Genomic DNA, 23,004 nt, shown 5'->3' with positions numbered 1-23,004 from the left:
TGAATCTGGGCTCTGCTGGTGGCAATGTCTCAAGGCAGACAGTCCAACGGACACTGCACACTGCTGTGTTCCACAGAGGGCGCCACTTCTCCAGATAAGGCACACAAAAGCTTGCTTGGCCTTTGCAAATGCTCATCTGGACAAAGAAGAAGACTTGTGGTCTTCTGTGTTATGGTCAATTCAATTCAATTCAATTTTATTTATATAGCGCCAAATCACAACAAAAGTCGCCTCAAGGCGCTTCATCGATACAGAGAAAAACCCAACAATCATATGACCCCCTATGAGCAAGCACTTTGGCGACAGTGGGAAGGAAAAGGAAGGAAGAAACCTCGGGCAGAACCAGGCTCAGGGAGGGGCGGCCATCTGCCGCGACCGGTTGGGGTGAGAGAAGGAAGACAGGATAAAAGACATGCTGTGGAAGAGAGACAGAGGTTAATAACAGATATGATTCAATGCAGCGAGGTCTATTAACACATAGTGAGTGAGAAAGGTGACTGGAAAGGAAAAACTCAATGCATGGGAATCCCCGGCAGCCTACGTCAGATGAAACAAAAATTGAATTGGTTGGTCACAATGATGTTTCCTTCATTTGGCGTAAAAAAGGAGAAGCCTTCAACCCTAAGAACACCATCCCCACTGTTAAACACGGTGGTGGTAACCTAATGCGTTTGGGGTGTTTTTCAGCCAATGGACCATGGAACCTAATCACAGTAAACGGCACCATGCAAAAAGAGCAATACATGAAGATTCGCAACAACAAAATCAGGCAGTCTGCGGAGAAACTTGGCCTTGGGCACCAGTGGACATTTCAGCGTGACATCAACCCAGAACACACCGCAAAAGTGGTGAAGAAATGGTTAGCAGACAAAAACATTCATGTTTTGCAGTGACCCAGCCAGAGTCCTGACTTGAATCCAATTGAGATTCTGTGAAGGGAGCCAGAGATCAGGGTGATGGCAAGAAGACCCTTCAACCTGAAAGATTTGCAGCTCATCGCTAAAGATGAATGGGCAAAAATACCTGTGGAGACACGCAAAAAGCTGGTCTCCAATTATAGGAAGCGTTTGATTGCTGTAATGCCAATAAAGGCTTTTCAACTGATTATTGAGAATGGTATGAATAATTCTGGACATGACACTTTTTGCTAAAATATAAATAAAAGCTGAGAAATATTTTTTCCACAATGATGCTTTTTGTACATCGTCTTATTATTTTTTGGGGAGACGCCTGTGTAATTTCCAGTAAAAACAAAAACCCCAAAACAAAACTTGCTGGTTGAATAAAAGTAACTTTAAGTCAAAATTTGCCAGGGGTATGAATAATTATGCGCTTGACTGTATATAAGTTTGATTGTGGCTTCTAACCTGTGACAGCAATGCTGTTTGTGGCTCAAGATGAATTGATATTATGAATTATTATAGGGATACATTTGGCATATGCTTCACATATTATAGGCCAACAATTCATTTATAGCATTCTAAATACAGGCAATCAGTTTTTGGCAAATACCGGAAATCACTTTTTGGCAGTGGATCACCTTTTTGGCACAGTAATGATATACGTTTCTCGAGTGTGTGGGGCAGGTAATTTAAGTTTTGCCTGTTTTACACACCAGACAAGAACAAATACAGAGACACTTATTTCAGTTCCCCTAACTTCAAGGGGTTAACCCACGGCTCTGGCCACAGGCTTGATATTCAGTAAACTGCAGGGGGTTTTGTTTTTAATAGAGTAAGGAAGGCAATCAAATAAAGTTTGATCTCATAGTTACACAGCAGCGTCCAGATTGGTTAAAAGAAATAACACACACCCCTGTAGCAATCAGACTCAAACAAGAGCATTTCCCCAAATCATAATGAGGTTATTTATGTGCTTATGTCTTAATTTACCCTTCAGTACTTGTAAGACAGATCACTTCAGCAATGGACTCATCTAAAAAAAAAAATCAGACTGAGGAAGATCAAAGGAGTCTTCATAAGGTTTCACATCTATCAGGCTGAAAGACAAAGCAAAACCACGTAGCTGTGACTTCAAAGCGGCTGCAGGAAGGTTTAGCTTACACGTGAGACGTGTTCCAGCTTTGATGCACAAACAGTTTGTCACCGTAAGAGTCATCAACAGACAAAGTCATCACAAAGGTCCTCGTCCGAAGCCTCAAGCAGCAGTTTGGATAAACCAGTTATTTTGGCAGCACGTGGCCTTGACAGAGCTGCAGTCATCAAAGGTAGGCCTGCAGGAATAAACCTTTCCCGATGTCTGTTCGGCGGTGTAGCAGCCAGTAATTGGACTAAACACTCATCAGATTTAAGAAAAAAGACTTCTACGTTAGCTGGTAAGGAAACTGAAACTGAAAGGCGCAGCCTACGGTGAATGTGATTCACCATTAAATAGCTGTAGGAACTGACGCGTTTGGAGACATAGATTAAACACGCTGTGTGAAAAGGAGAGCTTGAGTGTGTGTCTGAAGCTAAAGTGGTTTAAAAGCAAAAAATAAACATCCATTAGAAAAAGACTGACTACTACATATACACACACAGGTTGATAAAGTTCGACAGGCTCGGTTAGATGGTGTGGAAATGTGAAAAGGAGAGATGGTGGATACACAGGTAAGAGGAAAACACAACAGGGGAGGTTTAGTGAAGGGAGGCATGGCTTGTCTCCCTTCGGTTTGGTGTTGCAGAGGAGGATCTCAGCTAGAGCTCCACTTTAGCGACCCCTAAAGGGAGCAGCCGGAATAAGAAGATTTTGGGTTTGCAAAGCAAAATGAATAAATAATAGCGGATTAATACTAAAAGAAAAAAAGGCTAGATCTTGAGAACAGATATTCAGTTGTTCTAAACTTTTGCTATTCTGTTGTGTTACTGTAAATAAGTCACACAGCCACTGAGTCATGTGCCTGGCACCATCATTTGGCTGAAGCTGTGACAAGAAGTGAAAGGCTACGGCTCACTTTATTTTTTCTCACTACACTGTTTCGGCGAACTAAATCATTTTCTTCGGGGTTAAGGCGAATATTAATATCGGTGCTTGTAATGATGTTACTCCTGAACATAGAGGTTGATTCACATTAAATCCAAACAGTAGTACTTTGGCGCCCTTTACTGGCTCTATCAAAAAGCACATCATGGCACTGATTGTAATTCATCTTCAGCCACAGGTGGGCAGATGTTTGCACGAAACTATGAAGTCACCAAACTTCAAACCGACCGTGCAACCAAGTGAAAATCATGTTTAAACTACGTATAATTTTGCGGCGAAAAGAACACAACAATACATTGAAGTACAACTTGAGTTGGAAGATAAAATTGTGCTACTTGATAGTTTTTTATGAAAATGATTGGCAGGTAATATTGCACTTAAAGTAACTGTAAACTTATTCACATATAGAACTGTTGTCTTGTTGACAGTTTGTAGTGGGGTTAAACAGCAACATTGTTTAAAAGAGAGCCTAAATCGGGAATTTCATGTGGTGCGGTTATTGACACATCTAGAGTTTCAGTTGCTCGGGACCACCTTCATGATACAAAGCTATGTCAAAATTCCCCATATCAAGTCATTATCACACATGAACTGCCCTTTTTTTTCCTAGTATTTGAGTTTTCTTCATTTTTCAGTCATGCGATACTGATTTTATGAGCGATAAGCACTGGAACTTTCCATGCCTTGTTTTTGACATCATTAGTGTGGGTGTTTATACAGACGTGTGCATCCAGAAAAATTCTTACATACTGAGCTACTTTCACATCACACTACGGTAGACTAAAACTATACTGTGAAAATGAAAAGCCTCTTCCTGAAAAGAAAAGAAAAGAAAAGAAAAGAAAAGAAAAGAAAAGAAAAGAAAAGAGAAGAAAAGAAAAGAAAAGAAAAGAAAAGAAAAGAGAAAACAAAACAGGGCGTTTAATCCGCCTGCCAGTGCATGTTCTCCACCTGCTTTCATGGGTTCATTCCAGATGCACCAGCAACCAGCAGTCCAAAGATATGCATGGACTCCAGTTCTAAATTAGCAATCGGTGTGAATGTGAGAATAGACTGGTGACCTGGCATACCCCACCTTTCACCCTATGATAACAGCGATAGGCACCAGCCCGCTGGAAACCCTAAATATATAAAAATAAATGGATGGATTGGTGGAATAACAATATAATTATTAATGCCAGTGAAATAAATGCTCAAATCTGAAGATATAAATGTATAGATGTTTTATCTTGGAATCTTTCCCATTGATGTGAGGAAGAGCGTAGTCCATGCATTCTGTTTTTACACAACTTGTAAAGGTTATTTTAAAGAGGTTGCTACATTTAACCATGGTGCTGTAATAAGGTGTCATCATTGCAACATGTCAGTCTATTAAATCTTCCCTCCTAGACATTTCGCAACCAGCCATAAGATGTAATATTGCAAAGTGGAAGCGTTTAGAAACCACAGCACTTCAGCCACAGACAATATTGGAACGTGATTATTTATCATATACAAGCGCATGTGCAATTTTAAACTGAATTTAATTTTCTTTCTGTGCATTAATAATAATATTTAGCCACTATATTATCTATATGTGGACACAGCCTACAGGTGCTGCTCAGCCATAGAAACCCTTGCCCTGAAGCTCCTTTTTGTGCTGATGTTATTTTGTCAGCGGCAGTTAGCAGAGGACCTTTTATAACTATGCTCCATAAATTTCCAGTATGGAGGGCCAGAAATGAAAAATTGAATTAAATAAATACATCATTAAATAATGTATTAAATGTGTCAATAATTAATTAAAATTTGGAAAAAAAAAAACCACAATTAAATGTGCCAATAATTAATTACATATATAATTAATTAATGAAATGTGTCATAAATTACTTAAAAATTGAAATAAATGAATAAATAAATAATTGAATGTGTAATATTCCAGAACCTTGCTCTTTATAATGCAGGCTGGGGGAACTCCAGGCCTCAAGGACAGATGTCCTGCAGGTTTTAGATGTGTCCTGATTTATATGGCTAAATTACATCCTCAACGTGTCTTGAAGTTCTCTGGAGGCCTGGTAATTTATTTGTTTCAGGTGTGTTGACCCAGGGTTAGATCTAAAACCTGCAGGACACCAGCCCTTGAGGCCTGGGGTTCCCCACCGCTGGATTCACTTTATGTCAACATGCAAGTTCAGGTTCTATCACTAGAGGGCGCCAAATTATCATTTTATAACACTCCTTGGTACTGCCAGCCAGTATTTAGGAAGCACAAGTAACTCTTTTGCATATGTAAAATTACTTCATAAATATTGTATTAATTCCGATAATTCCAATTCTAATGTTCAATTTCAACTTTAAATTTAATGTAAATTGTATGTGACATGTTGAGTTTGACTAAATGTGATGATACTATATGTTTACTGTACACACACTCAGATATAAAACTGCTGTCTTGATGACAGTTTGTAGTGCAGTGTGTGGGGTTAAACATCAATGGAATAACTCATCACCTTTTAGATTGCCTAACCATGCTTAGAAACTCATAAAAGTTCACATCAGGTCTGGTGAAATTTTACCTCTTTCATTGGTTTTGGAAATGGGCTTTGTGCAATGACTCTAGAACAATGGTCCCAAACCTTTTTTGTGCCACGGACCGGCTTATGTCTGACAATATTTTCATGGACCGGCCTTTAAAATGTCACGGATAAATGCAACAACAAAAAAAGAGAAGATTTATTCATAACACAAGGGGAAAGAACCAGGGAAACAGAGTTAACGATAAAAAAGATTTTTTATTTTTAAAAATGACGCTAAAAACTGATAAAAACCCTGAAAAACATTCATTTTACACCTGAGCCTCAACTCTCGCTGTGCAGTACCAAACGACTGGTGCCGGTCTGTGGTGCAGGGGCTGGGGAGCACTGCTCTAGAATATAACCTACACATAGTTCGAGCTACATGAAATTTGGTAAACAAATGCCAATGTACAAAATAATCCCAAGGCCCCGTGATTTTATCAGCTTAAGTTAATCAATCTAAATTGGGAAAGTTTTCTGTTTTTATTGAAGAGTGTGTCCAATGCACAATGTTAAATTTTGATCATTCAGCCATGAAATTTTAAGTTGCTATCATTCACATGTACATTATCCAATCAGGCCCAAATCTCATAGTAGTGTGATAACCTGTCCAGTCCAGAACAAATGACTATGATAATAGTTAACTATAGTTGCAGCGCTTCAGTGTGAAAGTTCTGAATTTTTATTTAACAGCAGACCCTGGTGGTATGGCGATTTGCCATGAAAAAAGAAGTTGTTGTGGAGAGGATTGGAAAGCTTAAAAAGTCATGAAACTTAGCACACACCCTCCGGGAGTGTATGGCTTTAAAAATTTATGGTGGCTTTTTCTGGGTTTTGCAAACTGGTTCCATAGTGCCACCTACAATATAAAAAAATATATATTAGTTTAATCAAGGTCTCTGAGATTCAGCAGCCTTATGTAATGTCTTAAGGTTGGAAAAAAAAGTCTCTTGGAGCTATACTCTAAACCCGACAGGAAGTTAGCCATTTTGATTTAAATTTTGTAATGCTGCCAACATTTTTGCCATTCTCAGGCCTTGTACTATAACAAAATCCTCCCGGAGATTTAATTTAATCAACATGATCTTTGGGGAGTTCAATTTAAAGATCTCAGTGTTGTTAAATTTTGAATGAAAGGATGTGGTAATGGCGGTAGTTGGGTCATTTGTGGCAGTATCCGAAATTTTATGTCTCAAGTATAGGTTTTCCAGATTCCAAATGTGAAGGTGTGTAGGTGTCAATATTTTGTCAGAGTCATAGTGCCACCTAGTAGCAACAAGAAATATACTGTAGGTGATAATTAGGGATGCAACGCAGATTCACTGAGCACAGGGCAAGCTAGCGAGACAGAAGTTAAGCTCTCCTTGCAACATGGCAAATTGAACCTCCCCCACCCTCATTCAGATCTGGCGTTTGGAACTATTTTGGTTTTCATGTGAATTATGACCCTGAAGGTAAGCGCGTCATGGACAAAAGTAAAACAGTATGTTGGATGTGCCACGCAATGCTCAATTACATTGGTGGGAACTAGTGCGTTAGCGCAGTTAGCTTGTTAAGGTGTTGGCCGTCCAGCCCCACGCACGGGGCGATCCGCGGTAGTTCTTTAACAGAGATTTGCCGTGTTGTGGCGTTAACGTCATTTCAGATTAACGCTGACAGCACTAGTGGGAACACAACGAATATGACGGCACATTTACGCCGACATCATCCTAGTGCAAAGACAAGTGGAAGCAGACAAAAACAACAAGCACGCATGCTACAAACTTTACCCGAGTCATTTAGACAGCCGTTAGCACATGATTCTCCTTATGGGGACCTGATATGTTTAATATGCTGCTGAGAATATAGCCCAGAAGAAGCATATAGTATAGCTTTTATTTTGGAAAGAGCCATTTCTCTGTAATAAACTCTCTTTTCCAAAGATGAGTGATTTCTCCATCAGATAGATTTTTTTTTTATTACTTTGTTGTTTCAGCAACATTAAATTTAAAAACGGTACTTTTGAGTTAAAATATATATTTGTAATTTTAATAAATGACAAATTAAAAAGGCATGAACATTCTTTTGTATCAAAAAAATATCGAACCGTGAATTTTGTGTATCGGTGCACCCCAAGTGTGCATGACACCTGAGCCATAGCTCTGCTCGACCATTGCTATGGCTTGCAGCTCCAGTTTTTGTTTTGTCTTTTAGTATTTGAGTTGCTTCATTTTTCAGTCATGCAATACGGATTTTTAAGATAAAGATGCTTTTTAAGATAAAGATGGTTATTTTTAAGATAAGCATCTGGCATTTGAATTGGAACTTTCCGAGCTTTGATCTTGACATCATTAGCGTGGGTTGACATGTGTGCATCCAGAAAAATATTGTTCAAAATATAGCTCAGTTCAATTTGAAGTTTCACAACAAATAACAATAGACTAAAAGTAGGTTGCAAAAAGTAAACAGCCTCTGCCAGCTGTCATGGGTCAAGAGGTGGGATACATCCTGGATAGGTAGGCAGTCCATTACAAGCTAACAGAGAGAGAGAGAGTCAACCACACACAATTACATCCATGCCAGTGGTCATTTGGTCATTGGTGTGATGTCACTTGTGTTGCTGGTCGGTGGTCACTGGTGAATTTTCCCCATTGGTGTGGTTCGCTTGCGTATGTGTGAACACAGTAATCGCACTCAGGTGCCAACAAAAACAACCGCACCAAGACCCTTTGGAGGAGGTGGTCTCCTCCAAATGAAGTTCAGTGCGGTTTGTTTGTTTACTTTGATCCAACCCAACTACCAAGTGTACATTGCAAGTATGAGCTAAAAAAAAAGACTTCCTGTAGACACATATGCTTTTAATTCTGAATACGACAAGGTACTATAGATGTGCAAAGGTCTGTTCGGGCAGCTAGCCATGAAATAAATGTAAATTCTCCATCTTCTCCAGTTGTCTGGAACCCAGCACCTTCTTCCTGTATTACCTTTTGTTGCTCCTGTCCTACACACCTGGCCAATAAGCAAGCCGAACATTCTCTAGTGGCTTGTAGTGGTGCATTTTGGTTCACTTGGAGTTCACTTGGATTTATCTCCATGTGAAAAGAAAAGAGACCAAATCACAAGGAAAAGTTTAAAGTTTACAAACTTATCAACTGATTAGTCATGACTGACTAATCAAACATTTATTCCTCTGGTATTTGTAGATTTCCTGGAATATTCACAGAAAATCTACAGAGACACAGAAAGATGCATACTCCACATAGAAAGGCCCCAGACCACCAGGATGGTGAAACCAGGAACTGAGTAACCCACAAAAACAACAGTAACATATTTTACTGGCATACCTGACATGCCAATGCTCTCACTTTCTGTTGTGGCATCAAGAACAAGAACAAGTTTGTACAAGATTAGAAGTTCTCCAAATGTATTTATTGTTTGCCATGTGAAATGACATTACACACAACAATTCAGTGCTTTACAAAATAACAGAGATAACTAAATTTTGTAAGTCATTAAACAAAAATTCATGTTTACATTTAAAATCCCAAAATGAAACTTTAAAGAAAAAAAATCATAAGGTATTTCATAACAGCAGGTAAGAATTAGCCTTACGTATTAGCCCTGTGCGTGGGTGTATGTGTGGGGGGCTTGTGTGTGTGTGTGACACATAGATAGAGGTGGGATATTGAGATTTCTCATGTCAATTTGCACTTTGCTCAAGAGTTGGCCCTCATGCCGGGAAAAATGTGCTTTCCCGACTATCTGCCAGTGCTTTATGGAGCTTGCTGACTCTTGGATGAAACAGGGGATGCTGTTTTTTTTGTTTGTTTGGTTTTTTTTTTGGGGGGGGGGGGGGGGGGGGGGGGGGTTTACAATTTTTACATTTACAATTTTCATTGTAAATGTTCAACAGCTGTAACTGTTGAACATTTACAATGAAAATAATAGGCTATTCTATTAAACTTGAAATAGTGCAACACAAAATAAATAACGGAGAAGGTGTTTCAAAAGGCATACTTTTTGCTTTTTTTACCTGTTTGTGCTGCACTTTTCAGCTTGGAGTGTAGCTGGACAGAGTTTCCAGAAAAATCCATCACTTTCATTTAAACTACGACCACAGAAATATGATAGCATGACCAAGGCAATGTAAGGTTTTTCCACCCAGTTGGGCAATGCATGTTTTTCCAGCAAGGGGTGGTTGCCAGGGGACCGCTGACCAAAGCCTGCAGGCCTGCATGACACTTTACCATAAACTGTCAGCCTGACTATCACCTGTTCAAAATTTAAGTTAATGTCTCTTGGTTAGTGGTCATGTGTCTGCAAAATGTTAATACCCTGCAGGGGTTGCAAGTCTAAAGAGAAATAGAGACACACCACACACTCTCACATCCACATCTGCAGTAAATTCCTCGAGTCAGTGAATAACCAAACATCGATTTCTATAGATTCCCAGAGGAAGCAGGATTGCCCAGAAAAAACAAAAACAGAAATATCAAAGTTATGTTAGAATATGCACGCTACTTGTTGCTACACTTTGGTTTTCATACAAATGTAACTCAGATACAACATTTTAATTAGTGGGCTTTCTGTTATTGCAGGGTTTCTTTTATTTACTCAAGCAAAGATAACAGTTTTCCTTCATTTAACACTCATCCAAATCAGGGTCATGGGGAGATTTGAGTCTCTTTCAGCTGTCACAGGGTGAGAGAAGGGCTACAGCCTGAAAAGGCTGCCAAGCTATACAGAAGTCTATACATCTGTACATCTACAGTCAAGTCACCTCAAGTCACTGATGAACCAAACATTATTGTCTTTGGACTGAAGGTTGAATACCAAAAGGAACTCCAGAGAAGGAGAAGAAGGCCTTAGACAGCCAGGAAAGTGATAGCCTGCTTCGCACGATAACCGCTGCACCACCATGCCACCCACATCCGTAGTATCTTTTTCTGGAATACCTGCAACAAAAATAGTCTCCGTTTCTATTCTGACTTCTAGAACTGGATTGTAAGCTATATCCAAAGCAGGAGTGTAATTGTCAGCCCTGGAAAATGGCATTAAAGGAATTAACAAAGATAACAAAAAGACTTCAGCTTTTAAGAGAAAACAACAGACTATCAAAGCCAAAATTAAACTTTAAAGATTTTTGGCTAAAAGAAAAAATGGAAAAAGAAGAAGCTGCTGCTTTCACCTGCTAGTTTAATCACTGATTTTATTTGTGTTTTTTTTTACTCAAGATTTCAAAGGGTGGGTCAGAAATAGCCTGACTCTAACTACGGGTTAAGGTTTATGCAGCCATGTTGCTCTTGATTGAACTTTGGTTTTCATATAGATGTAACAAATTAGATATAAAATATTAATTTGGGGGCTTTGGGGTTTTGGTTACAGGGCAGCAATTTCACATAATGACAGTTTTTAAATTCCAACTAAGCTAACAATGTCTCTCTTCATATTCGATGTACAGATTTTATCTTTCTCCTAGCCAAAAAAAGAATAAACTGAAAGGAGGTCAAAACAGACCTGAGATCCCCACTGTTGCTGTAAATCATTTCTAAATGATGCGTAATGTTTCTAAGATATGTGAAGGTGTGTGTGAGCACGTGTATGGATTTTTTTCACCTTGTCAGTGTGTGTCTGCGTTAGCATGAAAAATGAGTAACGTCAAAGCTGGGACTACCTTCTTAGTTGAACAGTGAGTTTATTTGCCCTTTAGGTTTCACTTGGGGCCCACCACTAATTACATTTAAAACAGTTAAACGGTTCATTTACTCAGCAGTAAACAAAAACTTGGTTATATCACCCTCCCACAGCATAAAGGTTGGTTTCTGTGATATCAAAAAAGTAAAAGCAATATGACTGGCAGATTTGAATGCAATCATTCCATTGTTGTGGTCTTTTCTTGACTGACGGTTGATTTATGTAGCTGTGATCTGAAAAACCCATCCCACTTTTAGCTACAATTTATCAGTATTGTTAACCTCTGAGTTATTGCAGAAATAGTGTAGGACAGACTTATTTACTTACAGTCATGTCAACATCCCTCATCTCAAAATCTCAACGGACGCCTTTAGACAATAATTCTGATGGCAAAATAGCCAAACGGGGCGGGCAAAAAAAAAAATTTCTCAACAGACAGGTTGCACTGACAAATTTGACTAATAATAATAATAATAAACATTAATAAGGCATTTCCTTCACCTTTTCATACTACTTAATATTCAAGTTAATTAGTTCAAGTTTTGAATAACTAAACACTAGTCCTAAATTACTTAATCTTACAAACTTTAAAACGATAGGGACTTTTGTCACTGGCTTTAATTGTGCCATTGTTGAGCCATGCAGGAGTTAAATTGTTCTAAATGCTGTGCCATATATGAAAGGATTTATGAGACACCAAACTGCACAGGTGCAGCAGTCTTACATTTGGTAAAAGCAATCAAAATGTTTCCCGTAACATTGCAAATTGTCTCTTTTCTCATTTATTATCAATAAAATCATCACACTTAAAGTTGCCTTCCTGAAATACAGCTCAAGTTTCTAATTATTCATTTATGACTGAGTGGTATGAGCATATGATTAAAGGCTGCGTGGGGAAAATGCCTGCACTTTTAGTATTTTATATTGGTGCTCATGTGTTGTTGGGGGGTTTTTTAACCACTAGTTGAGATGGCTGGTCGAATTCTTGATACTATCTCTATTTTATGAAGTTTAATAAGGTAGATCTGTAATCACTCATCTGCCTGCTTTCCTGGGTGTTTGGCTGCTTTTCTGTTCCTTACATGACTACATCTTTCCCACGCTGTCAATCACAAAACTGACATCAGTACTGTAGTCAAATCTTCTCACCCATCATCTTGGAGCTTGTGCTTCACATGGTTTAAATCTCCCTTTCAGACCCCCCCCCCCCTCCCCCACCTCCCCTCAGACACCTAAACCAGAGGTCCATTCAAACCTCAGTCTTCATCTTCACCACCACCACCATTTAGACTCTGGGGGAGGGTGGTCCTGTCCTAAATCCTATCACCACTGAGATTGTGTTACATACATCTTTGGTCTGCAGGCTACACTTTGAAAAGCCACATCATTATATGAGATAGCGAATGAAATCATTTCTACTTATAGGTACATTAAGCACTCCCGTTTCTATTGTTGATGTAATGCACTTGACCTTAACCATGCACACACAGATCTCTGACTCTGTGAAATTTGCAGAACATGGTCTCTTGCAGAAAGGTCTCAAGAGATCATTAAGCATCTAACCCATATGTGTCTGTGCAAGATAGGGTAAAAAGACAAAGAAGCCAACACTGTGAATGATGTACAAAGATGCAAGTCAAGCCCGTGCTTATACTTATGTGTAATTTGCATGATTAGTGTTCAGCATTTTCCACATACATTCTTGTAGTATCTTTATCATTCTGTGCATCTGCCACTGACTAACACGGCAGTCACAGAAACTCGATTTCTAATGTAATCTCAACTGATTCTTTCAAACTTCACTTATTATGAAGATAGCACTCATAGACAGAACTCAACTGCCTGTCTGAAACTGAGACTACAACGTTCTCCCAAAAAAAGAAAAGAAAAAAAAAAAGCTAGAGTGGCATCCAATGTCTACAGGGACTGTACCTTTTCTTTTGACAGTGCATTAACAACAGCTCTAAGGGGGTCCACCAGTTTTTATTATTTTAGTCAGCAGAAGGCTTCCTGGAATTGTACAGTATGCCTTTAATGTCTATAAATTGCTCACAAATGCCTTTAACATGTCTATGAAGCTTTTTGCAGGCTGGAGAACTTGACAGATACGGGCAGAAAGCTACAGGGGGGAATCCCCATACCATCTTAAAGCTCTATGAGTCTGTTTAGGAAAGGTGACATTAAATAGCCAGACATAAACACTTTTGACAAAAGCCCACTCGAGATACAAGATAAAGCCTCTAGCCCAATGTGGAGGTGGGACAAATAAGCCTCACCATAGCAGGGCCTTGGGGACTCCCCTGTCCATATGTAGGGACACCTATCTCTCTTTTTGTCTCTGATTCTCTCTTTCTCTCGCTGTCAGTTTTTTCCCTCTCCTCTCCCTTTCTTTTTTCTTTGTATCTCAATTTCAATCTCCTATCTATCCACTGTAGTTTGATCTTGCCCTGCCACGTGTGCACTTTTGATTTTCTATAGAAAAGTGTCAAATGTTTATCTAGGCTTCTCTCCCCTTCATTGTCCCTCTGGTTCTGTCCTTTCTGATGCATAAATAGGTTCATAATGACTCAGCCAGCTGCAGAAAACTTTTCCACAGTGCTCCCCACTCCCCACAACCATCACACTTTGCTGTTTTGGGAGCAGAGTACCAAAAAGTGTGGGTGTATTGTCCAAGAAATGTGCCCATCTTCTCCCTGTGTGAATGAAATGGAAAGTATGAATTTACCAGAAATGTGGGCTGCAGATCATTTGATTAAACAAACAATCATTTCTGCAAATAACTAAGCGGTTTTTACTTTCTGGACAAGCTCACTGGAAAGCAAGAATACAAAAAATTTATCTTTTTTTACTTATTTAAATCAGTACATCCAAGATTGCAAGCCTGAAAGTGCGATAAAGATAAAGACACACAAATTACACAAAATGTAAATTTCTGGAAAAAGTGAAAATGGAAAGAAAGTGTTTTTCTATAAATGCAAATCAAGTGCATGGGAAAGAGTGGTAATGTTGCAAAGAAGGGTAATAAGGATAATTATGCTGCCTTTGCAACCTCTCACAAAACGATTTATGAACAGCATGGTTCAATGTTTTAGCTTTGACACTAGTAGCAGATCTTTTGACCGATTCCTTTAGAAGTGAGCACAGCTGACCATCAGCCTGTATCTCACCCTATCCTAGCATCCTCCTCTGTCACATCAGCCCTTTTAATGTCCTTCACTACATCCACAAACCTCGACTGGTCCTCCTGACTGGCAGCCCCATCTTCAACATACTTTGTCCAGTATAAACATTATACCTTCTGCGCACATATCCAGACCATCTCGTCTTTACAACTCATACTTTGTCTCCAAACTGCTCAACCTCAGCTGTCCCTCAGATGTGCTCATTTCTAATCTTGTCCATCCTGGTCACTCCCAATGAAAATCATGACATCTTCAGCTGCCACCACAAACTCCACCTCCTTTTTGTTTGTCTCCAAACCAAACGGCATATCTCACTACTGTCGCACGAACTTCCCTTTCACTCTTGCTCTATCCTTCTATCACATATCACTCCTAACACTCCACCCACTCCTCCCTGCCCGCACTCTCTTCTCCACTTCCCTTGTGCACTATCCATTGCTTTGGATGACTGAACCCAGTTATTTAAACTCATCCACTTTCATGACCTCTACTACTAGCATTTTTACCTTTCTACCTGCCTATTTCTGTTTTACACACATCTTCTACTTACTTTCATTTCTCTTGTTATCAGTGCTTACCTCCACCTCCATCCAGTGTATTCCTAGTGCCACTCACAAGCATCAGGAAGAGGCTTTAGAAATAAAGTGGCAAATCTGAAATATTGAAATCTGCAGTAACTGATTAAATGTTTGTTTGGCCTCCCCTGCTGGGAACAACAGGCACAAGTTGTGAACTCAGTATTGATATAGCTGTATATCAAAGCAATGGTGGGCCAATGCTGTGATCATTATAATAAAATTAATGGTAGCTGGGATGAGACTCTGTTAATATTAAATTAAATTCAGTTCATATAGAACCAAATCTCAACAAGGCACTCACCTCAAGACACTTTATGTTTTAAGGTCAGTCCCCTACAATAATAGAAAGAAAACTAGAAACAAGCACTTGGTGAGAGTGGGAATGAAAAAACTCCCTTTTAACAGGAAGAAACATCTGGCAGAACCAGCCATCTAATGCGACTCGTTGTGGGTGAGCGGAAGGAGATAGGACAAAGGTCAAACTGTGGAAAAGAGTCAGAGATTAATAATAACAACCAATGATTAAATGTAAAGTGGTGTATAAACACAGGGCGAGTAAAAAAAGAAACACTAATAGCAGAGTCTGTGTTTTGCCATCACAACAAGGTCCACTGGGTAAAAGCATTTAAAAGCAATATGTAATATATTAGGCCATTAAAGAAAGACTTCTGGGACTCTTTTAATCTTAATGTGGTTGAGTCCAAAGTGTGGAATGTGAGAAAATTGTGATTAACAGGTGGCGCGACGGATAACTGCTGAATGCCTAAACAACATTAATGAATATTTCCTGACATAAAGGCACAATTTCAGGCAGTGGATGAACTAAGTTGCTGCTCCAAGGTCAAGTTTAAGACACATTATTATATAGAACTGGGAACTTCTCTGAATTGCAAAAGAGCCTAATAGGTCCCCTCTGAAGGCCCTTAAAATAAATGTTCTCATTTGGTATCTGAGCATATGATGTAGGACACAAACTTTTCTCACTGGGTTGAAGTGGGCGACAACGGTGATGTCATGTACAACTTCTGCCCACTCTAATCGAGTTCTGACTTTCATTTGTTTTTGTAGGTGTAGCCAAGTTTTAAATGCTTAACCACTGATGAATAGCAACCGAGGAAGCTCACTGTATACATATGTGTAAATCAAAGTCTAAACATACTTGGTGATAGAAACAGACACATTATTTCACTTTTATGTCAGAATATGCCTTTTTTTTTAAATTTAAATTGTCTAATTACTTTACATACAATTTTTTTTACCAGATAGTTAGGACATGGGTGCTTTAACCTCCTAAGACCCGAACTCATTCATGGCATGCATTTTTAATTTCTCTTTGATATTTGGGCATATTGGGACCTGATGAATGTAAAAACAAAGAATTACCAGATTTTTTTTTACCTAATTTTTGTTTCTAGGAAAATGAGAGCCACATATGAGGATATTTGTTTAAAATTTTGATAGAACAGTAATGGTATAATATCCTCGTAAGTGGATATCAGGCCCTTGTAGAGCAAAATTGAGTATTTTGGTCTAAATAGCCCAAAATGTGGTGTCCACATATGTGGATGCCAGGTCCTAGGAGGTTAAAGGAGCCTCCACTGTGAAGACTTTTCAGGGATAGTTTTTAGAACCAGATAATAATCGAGCCCAGTTTTCTCAGCATGACTATGAGACAGCTTAGAGATATTTTATGGCATTATTTAAATTTTTACGTTTGAAAATATTGGGCGAATGCACAATATAAATACATATTTGTTTAATATGCATACTGAAGGACATACCCTGGTCAAGATGGGCATTTTGATTGTGGCATTATCGGTATCTGGTTAGACACCATGTTTCTCAGATTTTTAATTCATTTAATTCATAAATTCAGTTTTGTCTGAATTTATGAATTCAAGACGTGCCTGTAATTCAACTAGTGGATTTGTATCATCGGCTTCATTGATAAATAGTTGCTTAATATGTTTGCAGTGTTCCTTAAAATGTTAAAGACTAAATCCAAAGGCATTACTGTAAATATAAAAATATAATTATAAAAACTAAAGAGCTTACTGAACCTGCTTTCCTGGCTCTCTCCTCTGAATCTCAGTCTTAATCATCCCTAGCCTTCTCTTCCACCCACTTCCTCTGACAACACATCACTGACACACGTAGGGTCTCGGTGGGTGAACATGAGCTGCATAGACCACAGTTGGTCGGACCATTCAAGTGGCTTTGCTGGGTATGCTGTTGCCAATGGGCTCATGTGAATTTTAACAGCATTCAAGTTTTCATACAGTCATACTCGCTTTCTACATCTCATTCACTCACGTATACCAACACACGAATCAAACAGGCCATTTTTAACATCGACAAGCAGGGAGGGGGAGTAGGCGGGTCTTCTACATCCCCACTTCCTACACGATTCTGGCGTTGGGGTTGGCTGGGTCTAGGGACAGGTTAACTGCATCCCAGGATCACTGCTGGCTATGGGGTGGCACCTGTCAGTCCACACTTCAGAGGCTGGGGTGGAAGCAGCAGTTGGAGACCCAGCATCTGGCCTTTATCCGCTGTCTGCTCCAGCAAAACATCCACTAGGGAAAAACATTACCAAGAGATGCCAACAGAGAGTCTACGGTGCTCCTCTTGGGAAAGAAAATACGTCTACCACAACAAAGCATTCAGCCCATAATTCTGCTTGCTACAACTGCTGAACAGGACAGGTTTAAAAAAAAAATTGCAGGTTCATAAACCGATTAGTGAAACCACAGTATCTCCATGATCTGTTTACTTTCAATGGTTTCTTCCACTTAGATAGAGACACAGATAAAAGGAAAGATGAAGACTCGGATGTGACAGCTTTATTACCATTAATGCCGTGACACACTGAAGGAAATCCCCTTTATCTGCACCTGAATCACTGACCTTTTCTTCATTACAGCCTTAGCATTGCATCTCCATTTGGACCACTGTTTTCTCACCCTTGAAAGCACTATGCATGTATTTTTTATCAAACATTTGAAGTGGATTGTGACTATAATGTAACTTCAAACCATTATTATTCTTTCAGATCAGCATTGTTCTGTCTTTTTTGCTTTTCAGAGAATAGTCATTTTATTACATGACGACAAGCTCCTTGTCGTCTAAGGAGTTTGGAAAGAAAAGCATCTGGACTTCTTTAAGTTGCTTGAAGATGTTTCGCCTCTCATCCGAGAAGCTTCTTCAGTTCTAAGGTCAAATGGTGGAGAGTCCCAGGTTTACGCCCTATGGGAGTGACCCCCCAAGAGAGACATGGACCCCCTGTTGATCCTCTACCTAATTGCACAAGCCAAGGTGTGAAAATGTGTGTAGGTCACAATCAGCCAAGGTTTCGGGTGAACCCATTCTGAAACCTAGCCCCACCCTAATCATGTGATTTCTGGAGGCCAAAAGGCCCAGGATGTGAGTAGGCGTTAAGGCGTCTGGGAAAGGATCTCAAAACTGCATTATATATGACAGGCACTTAGTATCATTACCACTGCCTCTGTTCAAAGATGGTCATTCACAGTGGACATAGATGGACTCTTTTACTCCTTTTTCAAACCATCTGTCTTCTCTGTCCAAAATGTGAACGTTGGCATCCTCAAAAGAGTGACCTTTGTCCTTTAAATGCAGATGGACAGCCGTCTTGTCCAGTGGAGGTGGCTCTTCTATGCTGTACCATGGCTTTATGAAGTGGCTGTTTGGTCTCTCCAATGTAGAGGTCTGGGCATTCCTTGCTACACTGTACAGCATACACCACATTGTTAAGTTTTTGTTTAGGAGTTCTGTCTTTGGGATGAACCAGTTTTTGACTGAGTGTGTGGCTGGGCCTGAAACCACAGACCACAATCTTCAAGCAACTTAAAGAAGTCCAGATGCTTTTCTTTCCAAGCTGCTTAGACTACAATCACCTGGATGACTGAGAACCTTTAGAGACTTATTACATTAAGTATATCAGACAGGCAGGTCACAAAGTCTAAGCTCACTTGATGTCAGCACAATAGCCGATAGCTTAGCCAATTGCCAATCGTGCATTCAATTGGCAAATCAATATAGGGCTCACCGTTTACCTGTCCACAGATGATGAGCCTCTTTGCAAACCAACTTCAACTCCAGCCCCTCCTTTTCATACAATGTTTGACATAATCAGTGACATATCAGGTCTCGCTATTTGAGATAGTAAGTAAGTAAATAAATAAAATATTTACATAGCACTTTTAACAGATAAAAATCACAAAGTGCTTCACAATAAAACCAGAAATATAAATAAAATAATATAAAACAATGAAAAATTTATTAAAAAGCTTGTTTGTATAAAAAAAAATGTCTTCAGTTGCTTTTTAAAGGAGTCAGTGGAGTCTAGACAGCATAAAGACAACAGAAGAGATTTCCACAGCCTTGGTGCCAGTGCCTGATAAGCCAATGCCCACGTGTTTTGAAATTAGTACGTAGGACCAATAGTAACCTCTGACCTGAAGACCTAAGTGCTCAGGATGAAGCATAAGGTTTCAACAGGTCAGAGATGTACTGGGGAGCTTTGCTGTGAAGAGCTCTAAAAGTTACGACTAAAATTTTGAAATGAACCCTAAAATTTACTGGCAACCAATGAAGAGAAGCCGAAACTGTCTGACCTGTTGTTTGTGCCAGTTAAGAGTCTTGATCCAAAGCTGATTTGTTGAGACAAGTAAAAAGACCATTAAAATAATCCAAACGAGAAGAAGTACGACATACGAAAGTGACCCAGATAGGATTTGAAAATATCAGATTTATGCTGTTCACACTGTCATACCATGATCGGATATGGGTCACATAGGGTGAAAAAAGTGGGATTTGATGTGCTTTCGCCTGCAGTGTGAACGTAGCTTAAAACACCTGTAGTCTGAGTTTAGAAATGTTTCTTAAATGATAAAAACAGTTATGAAACAGTTGTTTGAAGTGTTTTTCAAGAGACATTGAACTGTCAAATATAACACCTACATTTCTGAGAATCAACTGAAATGCAGGGTCTAAAAAACTGATATGCTGCTTAATTTCTGAGAACATGTGATCAGGTTTAATAATCAAAGTTTCTGTTTTATATGTATTTAACTGGAGGAAGTTGTCATTTAACCATTGTTTGATTTCTGACAGACAATTATTTAAACAAGACCATTTATAAAACTCAGAAGCTTTAAAAGAACAGATGATAAGAAATATTATTGTAACGTCTGATAATTTGGTCTATAGGGAGTATGTAAAGCAAAAAGAGATCCGGACCTAAAACTGATCCTTGAGATACCCCAGAAGGCAGAACTGATGTTTCAGACAACACTAGATGCATACAGACAGCAAAAGATCTCTCAGATAGATACAACCAAAAACAATTGTAAAACAACACCAGTAATCCCAAAAAAGTCCTTAAGCTGTGGCTTTTACTGCTGCACACCCAACCTTAAGCTTTCCATATATGTGCATTAAAGCACAATGATCCCACAGCGGCACCATAACGCCAAATATCAATTACTGCAGACAAAAAAAAGCAACGAAACAAACAAAACACAAATTAACTCTATCATTCACAGTAGAATATAATCATATGAATGCTATGACTGTGAGTTTGAATAAACAATCAATTTATCAACTATACCTAAATTTGAGAGTATATGTGAGAGTATCTGAATGGACAGTTTGTTTACCTGCCCTGAGCACCAGGCAGTTACAGAGGAACTCAGCTGGCCTGTGTGGGGCGATCTATGGTGACAGAAAGAGGATGTTTATGTGTCACAACGGAAATTAAGACCACTGATAATGCTAGACATAGTGTGTTCCAGCTTCACCTCCCCCGGCTGAGGAAAAAAATAGAGGAAATGGATGATGGTGGAGAGACTGTGGGCGTGCGCTACATGTACAAGACATACACACAGAAACACAGATAGACACAGCGGGGGGAGTATAAAGTTGATCTCGGGGCAACCTGATGGACTGTGGTATAGATGGAAAAATAAATGGTTTTATGACGTACAGCAGCACACCACAGACTTTCCCGAATACATAAGAAGGGAAAAATATTTATATATATACTAACCCCAGTTTATGCTTTGATTGAACTTCCTAAAATGCACATTCAGCACAAGCTAAATGTCATCTTCACTATCATGTAACTCACTGGGCCGTCTTTTACTCTGAGTCCACTGGGAAGCATGCTAAACAATTTAAAACATGTGGTCAAGTTTCAGTGAGTTTTTGTTTGCTTATGTTACACATTATCCTAAGAACTGTGATGACCTTCTTATGAAATAATTCATTAGTTTGACTGATATTTAGGGCACATGCACACAAGCAGTTCACTACCTGTGTCATCTCTATGCATTTTTGTTTGTTTTGGGGGGTTTTTATGACCAAAAACCAAGGACACAAGACATGCTCTAATCTCTTTTAAGTTTTGATTCTCAGAAAAACGGAAGTTTTGATCAATGCTTACCAAAAAAAAAAATCCCCAACCATCACCCTTATTTCCTCTTCTGCCACGTTTAAACCAAAAATGTGAGAAAGTTACGGTGAAAGAACTAGCAGGTTTCCTGAATACGAGACCTGAACAACCAACTCAGGGGTCAACGTTGCATCTGTGGTGGAAAGAGTAATGTCATCTGAATGGGGGAAATAATTGTTACCGCAGATGTGGTGGTGATAAGAGATCAAGAGAAAAAGTACAAACCACAGACTGTAAATAAAAGATGCCTCTAGCCACCATGAAGTCATCAACTGGTTAACCCCCTGGGGTCAAATCCTAATCTTACAGGACAGTGCATGAATAAAAACCATGACCCCTTTCATATTGGTGAAAAAATGTACCATATTGACCAATCAAAAAAATTATTTGCTTAGGCTGCTGCCCCCGCGACCCGGCCCCGGACAAAGCGGATGAGGATGGATGGATGGACAAAAAAATTATATGGCAACATGTGGTTGTTTAGAAATAGGGGGATGTTTTGGGAGTGACGGCGGCATGACAGAGTGAGCAAGCGAGTTTTCACATGTGAGAGATTTGTAACATTTAGCATGTTTGGAGTGTGTAGTTAGTGTGCGGTGTGGTCATTTGTTTTGTTTTGTGTGTCACAACAATGAGGGCACTAGTGAATGTCACAGTTGCTGCTAAAAAGTCACCAAATGTAAACTGCAATACAAACGCTGTGTCCAGGTGGAAAACAGGGGGAGTGATACGTCTCCTGCTGTCAGGCCTGCAGGTTTTAGGCCTGCGGTGTGCTCCTCCTTTTGTGGTTGACAGAAAATATTTTCTGGACTTCCACAAATAATTTGTGTGGCATCTTATTGTGACACGTTTTTGTTCTCTAATTTTAGTTTTAGTAGTTGGTTTAAATGGTTGTATCATGTTTTTCTACTCAGAGATGCTTTTTGTGTGATTTTAGATCAGTTGTGTTGATACAGTATGTCAAAATGAAAAAATAAGTAAATTCAGACATGTGAGGTTGTGCTGAAAAGAATGATGCCAAATAGAGCAGGGCGATATGACCAAAAATATTTATCACGATATACATTTGAAAATTTCACAACTTCCTTTCAACTCATTCATGTCACCTAAAAGGTAAACCTGTTTCTCCATCACCTGTTCAGTTCTGATGATTCAGTAAGAACATCTCCTGGTTTCATCTGTATGTTTCCCTCTCACATATCCAAAACAACATAATGACCAGCAGCTTTACAGCTGTGGCTCCAGCAAACATCAGCTGATACTAGAAATTAATATTAAATAAATTCTAACAACAGCTGATCATTGATCAGTTTGATGATTGAAGTAGCAACAGGAGGGAGAGGGGGAGAGAATAAGAAAAGAAGAGGCAGCTGCAGTGTAAAGACACAGAATAACTCCAGCTTTCTGTCTTTTTCCATTCTAGCTGAAGTCCGGGACAAACTGCGTTCCTTTTCAGCTCAATACGAAATGCCTAATATTTTCTCTGAATGTGGGGCAATTCAGTCTTTTTACGGGATGGTTGGCAACTCTACTAATTAACCTTATGAATAAAATAAAGTTCA

At 39.2% G+C, this 23,004-nt stretch overlaps 1 long non-coding RNA gene across 2 annotated transcripts in view; it reads left to right on the top strand.

Moving 5' to 3' along the window:
- The first annotated feature begins 1,858 nt into the window (after positions 1-1,858).
- Positions 1,859-23,004, top strand: part of LOC309700276 — a 29,341-nt gene continuing 8,195 nt past the window's right edge. The window contains exon 1 of one of the 2 annotated variants that reach the window (XR_014274609.1): positions 1,859-2,227. This is a non-coding gene — a long non-coding RNA (uncharacterized lncRNA). Of the gene's footprint in view, positions 2,336-23,004 lie in introns of both variants that reach the window. The other variant, XR_014274610.1, reaches the window with a different exon arrangement.

Source organism: Aulonocara stuartgranti (assembly GCF_965226115.1).
Source record: "Aulonocara stuartgranti genome assembly, chromosome: 23".
Taxonomy (NCBI): domain Eukaryota; kingdom Metazoa; phylum Chordata; class Actinopteri; order Cichliformes; family Cichlidae; genus Aulonocara; species Aulonocara stuartgranti.
Note: the sequence above shows the minus strand (reverse complement) of the source record. Positions and strands in the feature narration are given on the sequence as shown.